The sequence below is a fragment of the Typopeltis vanoorti genome, chromosome 17, assembly GCF_054136105.1.
Source record: "Typopeltis vanoorti isolate ZY-2024b chromosome 17, IOZ_Tvanoo_1.0, whole genome shotgun sequence".
NCBI classification, from domain to species: Eukaryota; Metazoa; Arthropoda; class Arachnida; order Uropygi; family Thelyphonidae; genus Typopeltis; species Typopeltis vanoorti.
Window position 1 is genome coordinate 100,728,430 of NC_143565.1, and position 8,901 is coordinate 100,737,330.

The 8,901-nt window shown below is 39.2% G+C and overlaps 1 pseudogene; it reads left to right on the forward strand.

Annotated features, from left to right (window-relative positions):
- Positions 1-8,511: 8,511 nt before the first annotated feature.
- Positions 8,512-8,669, forward strand: LOC150097701 (U2 spliceosomal RNA; annotated as a pseudogene).
- The last annotated feature ends 232 nt before the right edge of the window (positions 8,670-8,901 follow it).

Genomic DNA, 8,901 nt, shown 5'->3' on the forward strand with positions numbered 1-8,901 from the left:
AAATGATTAAAATACGACTGGGTAAAGTGAAATATCTTAAAAATAAAATAACCAGATTTAAGTAATAATTTTTCGTTGAAGCATCAGAATTAAAAATCAAACACCACCCAACTGAAGAAAGAATATGAAAAATTGTAAATGATGAGAAATGAATTGGAAGTACCATCAGGCGATTGCCAAAAATACATTAAAGTAGGGGGGAAAATGCTTTAAAAACGAAGATCTTCTTGAAATAAAAACAGTAAAAAAATGCCTTTTTTGTTTTAAGTATTGTTGTGGTTTGTCTTTATTTACTGGCATGTTTGGTCTGTAGATCAAAATTTCCAGATTATTTAAAAAACAAACATAAATAATAAATTGATTTCTATGAAATCATTAAAATATAAATAAAAGTTGCAAAAATAAAATATAAATAAAAATTCAAGAAAACGAAGCCGTTTTGTTGGATAACAGCAACAACGTTACTGGGTTGCTGGGTGAAGCATAAAATGCTTTTTGTTTTCCCCTTTGTTTGTGTCGAGAGAGAAGTTTGATGGGGGGGGGTGAGCCTTATGCTCGCACTAGGTGAACTATGGAGTTAGCTCTGTTCTGCTGAAAGCAGGATTGTTGTGGGTCTTTTATGTTTGGGATAGTCATGTTCACTATAACTGGAAGCTTGTCTGATTAGTGTGTTGGGATGAGAGCGTGAATTGCTGAAGAACTTTTCCGCATGGTCATGAAGGAGAGAATGAATGTCAGGGATTCCGGTTTCTCTGTGGATCTGCGTGTTTCTGACGAACCGTGGGGTGTCTAAGATCATTCGCAGGCATTTGTTTTGTATCCTCTGTAGTTTCAGGATGTTAGATTTGGATGTGATTACTGGTCGTATTACCATCTGATATAGTAACAGCTTGTTGCGTGATTTGCTGTTGCGGTTTGATCAGGGGATAGAGTTGAGCTACGGTTCTGGATGTCTTTGTATCTATGAGCTCGATGTGGCTGTTGAAATTTAGCTTTTTGTCTAGCTGTACTCCAAGGTATTTGGTTTCTGTCTGCCATGATATCTTTTTTCCGAGGAGTTGAATATCATCTTGGATGAAGGCTTTGCGTCTGGTGAACAGTATAGCTGAGCTTTTGACGGGGTTTACTTGTATCCTCCAGTCGGAGAACCATTTCTCTAGCTTTGTGATGGTGTCCTGGAGACGACTGATCGCCAGGTATGAGCGGAGAGATCTTGTCATTATGACTGTGTCATCAGCATATAGGGCTGTGATGGTAGTCCTCAGGTTCTTTGGAATGTCGGCCACGTAGATTGTGAAAAGTAAAGGGGCCAACAGGGATCTCTGTGGTACTCCTGCCAGGATTTGGCTCCTAGTTGAGATGGTGCCATTTATTTTTATCTGCATGGATCTGACAGTGAGGTATGATTTTATTAGACGGGTAAGGTTTGTTGGAATGTTGGCCTGAATAAGTTTGTAGAGTAATCCTTGATGCCATTCCTTTTCAAAGGCCTTGGCAATATCCAGAAAGACTGCAGCTGTGTGAAGGTTCCAGTTGTATCCTTGAGTGATATGCTCCACTAGTCGGTGTATTTGTTGCACTGTGCTGTGCATACGGCGGAAGCCAAATTGTTCGTTTGGAATTATTCCTAATTGGTTTTATTTTTCTTGTAGTCTTGGGAGGATGATTCTTTCAGCAATCTTTCCTAGGTTGGAAAGCAGGCTTATTGGACGGTAGCTTTGCGGGAGTTGTGGATTGTTTCCTGGCTTTTTTATTGGTATGATGTCGGCTGTTTTCCATGCATTGGGGAAGTGTTGTATCCTCAGTATTGCATTGGTTATGTTAACCAGGTGCACATAGCCTTTCGAGGAAGTAGTTTGATGATTCTGTTTGTAATTTCATCTAGACCTGGAGCTTTTTTTATTGTTTAGATGTTTTATAATGTTGGTTCTTTCCATTGGAGTAGTGGGGGTAATGCTGTCTGGTTTGTTGTCTGTGGTCTGTCGTAAGGTACGCTTGACCTGTTGGTGGGCTTTCTATATGTGGGTGATGTTTATGTTGTCATATGATGGCTGCATTGTTTTTCTAGGTTTTCTGCTTTTTCTGTATCAGTGTGCGCCGTTCCATGTGCAGTTTGCATGGGGGAGGGGGTAGAGGATTGTGTTTGGTGTGCAGGATCTTCAGAAATTTTCGTATTGTTGTGTGATCTTCTGGGTTGAGTGATGACAGTTTATTGTCCCAATCCTGATTCCTGTGGTTTTGAAGTGCTTTTCTGACTTGGTTGTTCAAGTTGTTCAGTGTTTTCTTGTCCTGTCGGGCTCTTGTGTTGTATCTTTTCCTGGCTTTGTTTTTTGTTCTGATGAGGTCCATGATGTTTTCTGGGAGCTGCCTGGTTGGTTGTGGTTTTGGTGACTGCTTCTAGTGCTTTTTTTATTTGGTTTGTTAGATTGCTTACTGCTTCATCTATTTCTTCTTTTTTGTGGATGATGGGTACAGGGCCAATGTATTCTGGTAGGATTTTGGCTAGCCTATCCCATGATATGAAGGTGTGCTGAGGGTCCAGTTGGTCTTGCGTGCCAAGTTTGATCAGGATTGGGTTGTGGTCAGATGATAGTTCATTGATCGTCTCTAGATGGTATTGATAACTGATGTTTCTGAGGATAGCTATGCCAAGTACATCTGATCTGCCATGAGGGCTGTAATGAGTGTGCTCAGTGGGTCCTGCTACCACCACTGAGTTAAGTGTTGAGTAGTTGCGTAGTATGCGTCCACTTCTCTTGTTGGTGGTGCTGAACCAGGCTGTGTGCTTTGCGTTTAAGTCTCCTGCTATGATGGTGGGGTCTGTAGTGCCAAGGACAGCATCCAGGTCTGCTGTCAGTAAAGGGTTGCTTGGTGAGTTGTAGGCAGCATATATCTTGAGGCTTCCTGCGTTGCTTCTGTGGACTTGTATTCCTATAATTTCCAGGTTGGTAGACTGTGAGTTGGATATGGCATTGTGCTGGAGGTACAGTTTGATATAGATGGCAGTGCCTCCCCCTCTGGTGCTGAGTCTATCGGTTCGGTACGTTGTTTATCCTCTTACTTTCAGGTTGTTAGAGAGTCTCAGATGGGTCTCGTTGATTAGTATTATGTCAGGGTTGTATCTGAGTGCAAATTCCTGTAGTTCTTGTGTTTTGCTGGAGAAGCCATTCCAGGCTGCAATTAGAAGCGAGTTGGGTTTACTTTTGTTTTATTCATTGTTGAGTGCTGTCAGTATGGAGTGGGTTCCTTGCAGGAATCTCTTTGTGGAGGATGGAGTTGGGTTTGTTCTGCTGAATTCCTGCAGCATAGTGGCTAGAGAGGCAGTCAGTATTGCTGTGATGTTGGAGCCTATTTGATTTCTCTGTATTGTGTCCTTTGGGCGGGGCTGCTGCTGCATAGGTTTTGATGGGAGGTTGAGCCCTTTCCTGACTTTTGTGGATAGGGTTTTGTTGGTTTGATGACTGTGCAGCTAAGATGCTTTGAGTGGTCCAGATTGGGGGAGGTTGGACGGGTCTTGTAGTTCCGTGATTTCTGGGGTGGTGGTTGCATCCTTCGTAGTTTGCTGGGTGGGGACCTCCATAGTTGGAACATTTGGCAGGTGTGGTTCTTGGTTTTGTGCATGTAATGGTTTGATGTTTCTCACCACACTTCAGGCATCTGAACGCGGCTTTGCATAGTCTTTGGGCATGGCCAAACTTTTGGCAACGATGGCATTGCCTTGCTGATGCCCTTTTCCTGAGTGGTTCTGTTATCTTAAGTCCACAGACCACAGTTATGTCGTAAATTCGTCTTTGCATGTTCTGGATCTCAACTAATACTAATGGCATCGGTCGTTTATGGGATCTGAGCATCCGGCTGACTTTGATTGGTGTTAGGCCCTGCTGGGTGAGGTCTGCCGCGATCTCCTCGGAGGTAATGCCTTCAGTGACACTTCGGAGTACAACCTTGATATTTCTTTCGCTGCTTAGCGAAGGTGTGGTACTGTAGTTTGTTGTTGTCCATCATTTTTGTTATCCCTCTGTAGTCTGTGACTATTGTTGGTTGAATTTTTACTCCTTCGTCGGTGTTTCTGGCCCACGAGTAGTCAATGTTATGTTCTCTCAGGTTTCGTGCAACTGTGGTCTATTTTTCTTTTTCATGGAGAATTACTGGGGGGACCTTTTCCTTTTTTCCGGCACTATTTGTGAGGGTGTTCCGTTTTCCATATGATCAACCTCGGTTCTGCGTCTTTTACTCGCGTGTTTTTCTGTGAGGTCTGTCTGACTGTGGTTCTCAGGTAGGGAGATGGTCGTGTTGTTGATCTCTTTAACTTCGTCCTCGATATCTTCGGATTCCTCTGGTTGTGTGTACAGGTTTAGGAAACCTGGTCATTCCGTACCGAATTTTTTAAGTAATAATTTAAATAGTTTTAGTGCTTGATATTTGTTTAGATGCTGTAGAAGATCATTAAATTTATCCATGTCTGATCTGTTCGTTGTTAAATCTAGTAGGTGGTGATTGGGGAATTGCGTATGAGTGCAAGTAGAAATCCCGCATGTCTAGAGACCTGCCAACAGAGATTCTGCAGAGGATATCGCAGATGCAAAGGACTGCCAGCAATGTCGAGCGATTAGCTAAATGCGCGAAGCAATAGCAAATTAAATTTCACAAAACGAAGAACGCTTACCTCTATATATCATTCGAAAATATCATACTAATCAAAACGCGAGACTAATACCCGAGCCGCCATCATCACCCCACTCTTTTGTTGGATCCTTATAAGAACTGGCTTAAAGGGACGAAGCAAGAATGCTTTTCATCTTCCCCGTTATCTGTAGAGGACAGTGTAGGGATAAGGTGTTATTGAGCAATTAAAGCTCTGATCATGGCAGGAGGGTAACAGCAATGGCCGAGCCTCAGAACTTCATTGGTCACAGCATTGCCATCCATTTTACCCCCAAGGCTATTATTAATCACCGCATCTCACGGTCGATTAACGTAATATCACCACCTCTATTATAGTCCTTATAAGGACTGGCTTAAAGGGGCGAAGCAAGAATGCTTTTCATATTCCCCGTTATCTGTAGCGGACAGTGTAGGGATAAGATTATTGAGCTATTATTAAAGCTCTGATCATGGCAGGAGGGTAACAGCAATAGCCGAGCCTCAGTTAGAGCTTCATTAGCTACAGCATTGCTATACATTACCCTCCAAGGGTATTGGATTGAATGAATCAATCACCGCATCTCACGGTCGGTTGATTCCCTCCACCACCTCTATTAAAACTAAAACTAACCTTAAATCATAAAATTATTGTTTAATAAAACGGGTGTATTAAACGAGAACTTTTGTTATCTATTAAAAAAACATGGTTTCTTGAATATTTCAATTAATATTTAAGGAAAATACGTTTTTTATAAACGCAAGTCGATTTGTCAAAATAAATTACAGATATAAAACAAAATGATGTCTCCAGTATCATGTGGCATTCATTGGCTGTCAGCAGATGAGGAATGATAACAACATGCTTATGTAAACCTCGGAAATTTTTTGATAGTTGAACCGACTGTGTACAAGTTTCATAATTTCCTGAGTATTAAAATATGATTTTGTTTTTGCTATTTTTGAGAGTTGTCTAAAAAAGAGAAAAGGGGCGGTAGAATGAATAAGCACTTATCAGTGCCCGTTGTCTTTTCACCTTTCAAAATTACTTATTCAAATTACGACATATTCTAAGGAGTTTTCGAATTAACAAAAAAAAAAAAAAAAAAAAAAAAAAAAAAAAAAAAAAAAAACTTGTCCAATATTAATTATTTTTTTTTTTTTTTAAACTGAAAAATACCTCTGTTGTACCAGGAATACCGAAAATATCCCATTCCTTTAATAATTATTGTTCTGGATATTTCAAAAATATAAAAATAAAATGTACCATAAATTATCCATATTGAGCAATCACACCGAAGTTTGTATTAAACCTTTAAAACATAGAAGGAACTTTATATTCCGGGCTTTGCACCTGGAAGTGAGTTATCGGCTTTCATACAGAGAGCAGGATTTACCCTCAGGGAGCCTCGAGATTTTCACTCGCAATACAGGCAATCTAGTCAAAGAATACACGCAGTTAACAGACGTACTACCCGTACAATGGCCTGTCTCGTGATTCGCAACAACGAAAGCTTCCGGAAACAGGCTACATTCCCCCCCCCGCCAACACATACACACGCCCGCACACAAAACAAACCATGCTGATAACACACCGAATTTATGACACACTCGCCTCAAGGTTCCTTTGATATGAATCAAAACAACCACAGTGTGAAGATTAACTGTATATTTGTTATAAAGCAGTTTCAAATCCGCATTTGCACATGATTCTTGAAAAAAAATCAATAATAAATAGCTATAATTATTATTATTATCTCCCTATGGCTGAGGACTTGTGACCCGATGTATCAGTTAGTTGTTCTGAGTGTGTCCTCCAATCTCCGTCCAGTAACAGCAAGAATTTGATCTAGCCATCTCCTACGGGATCTGCCTCTTCCTGTAGGTCCTGGCATATTACCCTGCAGGAAGAGTTTTCTATGTTCTCTCCCTCTTGAAATGTGTCTAAAAAATCCCAGGATTCTTCTCTCCATCAGGTCGTAGAGACTCATTTCAGGATGGTTCTCTGTCCATATAACTCCAAGTATCCTTCTCTAGGTCCACACTTCAAAAGCATTGATCTTGTTCTTAACTGTCTTGTTCAGTGTCCAAGAATCTGAGCCATAAAGAACCACAGAGAAGACCAAGGATCTGACCAGTATGATAATTGAATAAATAGATATTTTTCTATTCTTCCAGATCTTGGTGAGCTGAGTCAGTCATTGCGGATCTTCCCTTCGTATTTTGTTTTCTTACTTTCTCCATATGACTGCCACCGGCAGAAAGCAAATAAACAAACGGATCAGTTTTCCCTACGTTAGCACGCAGTCCTGACGTATTTGCTTTGTGATGCCAACTTTGATCACCAGCTTTGTTTTACTGGCATTAATATAAATAAATACAATAAATATAATATAAATAAAAAAATGATATAAATAAATTAAGAATGAAATAATAAATATTTATTTATATAATATTTATTATTCATAAATAATATTTATTATTCATTTATTATTCATACATAATATTATGAATGTATTATTATTAATAAATGTAACACCGTCTGACAGACGATGTTACATTCGTTAAATATTGCAATGGCTAAAATAAACAACTTAGCACGTGAACGGAATTGAAAATGCAATCAGTGGGTTCAGTTTAAAATTACACAGCATAATACGTTCAGATAGATCTAACGGGTATTTTGTGGCATGTGCGGATCATATCTGGGGGTACTTCTGCTAAACAAAGCAGCCGTAAAGTCAGAAGAAAACGGTGCTATTACAGACTCCGAAAATTTGTTTTCAAGCCCTTTGAATGGCTATGGCTACTGCCATCGACAAATTTTATTTCTTCTGGTAAAGGTCTCAGAAAATTACTATTTTAAGTTTCAGTTTGCTATTCTCTTCATTCGTTGTTTTTCAGGCTTCTTTTATTATTCTGCAATTTCGCCCATTAAATTTATCTTTATGTGATTCAGCAGTTTGGGCAAAATGTTGGTTTAAAAAAATAATTTTACCGAAGTAGGCAATAGGAGCATAAACTGACATTTACGAAACATGGCAAACGTTTTTACCCAACCCACGAACAGACATAACGCATGCGCCGTTTGCATTTAGCTATATGTAAAGTGCTGTTTCCATGTCTACTACTTTTTACAGTTTTCCAAAATATTTTTTATTTTGTTTAGAAATAATTATGCAAGTTATATTATACTTAGATTTTATTTAAAAATTTTAAAAAATTTGATATTTTATAAAAAGTTAAAGGATATTATATACATATACTAATAATTGTATACAATAATAATATTATAATTAAACTACAACCAAAGAATGAATCTTGTCTCCCGATTATATATAAAGGGATATATATATTAAATAACGGCATTATAAATAAAGGGATCCTCAAGTACAAATATCCTCAAATTACAGAGAGTGCAAAACAAATGTCTCTGAATGATCTCACCATGGTATGTCAGAAATGTCCAACTCCACCGGGACACAAATATCCACTACATCTACTCTTTCCTGCAGTCTTCAGCAGTAAAGTTCTTCTCAGCATCCTCTTTACATCCAAATGAATTAGTGCAACAAGCAGCAAATTATGATGAAACAGACTTCTCCAAATATAGGAGACCCAACGCTATCCTACTTCCAAATGAAGATCTTTAAATCGCTCCCACTCAGGCAGAGCACTTAACTCATAAACGTTTCCTCACACAGGAACCTTATCAGATAGCAAGGATTATACAAGCATTTTGCTTCACCCTTATAGTCAGCAACGTCTTGAGTATAAAGGGATACTTACCTGGAGCTGAATAATTGCTTATATATATATATATATATATATATATATATATATATATATATATATATGTATGTATGTATATTCGCTTCTCGGTCTTTTGGCTAAGATCAAAGTGTAGTATCGGTTCTTACAAAGTTTTCGAGCTAAGTGAGAGTGCAGCGTCTGTTCTTTCCAGTTGATATCAGACACGGGTCCCATAGGGACGCGAGATATCAAACTATCTTAAGTACAGACACTTTAAACCCTAGACTGGGGTAAAAGTAAAACACGAGATAGGAATAAGGACTTTATAGACCCCACTCCTGGCAATCTTCCAACGATGACATCTGTCGGCCCTCGCATCCGGACCCTCGGCTTTGAGGTGGATGCTTCAACACCGGCAAGGACAATAGCGAGAGCTATCATGGACCATGTAGGAGCTGAAAACATATTTGGGTTTACTCCCTACAGCGGCGGAAGGTACCAAGTGGT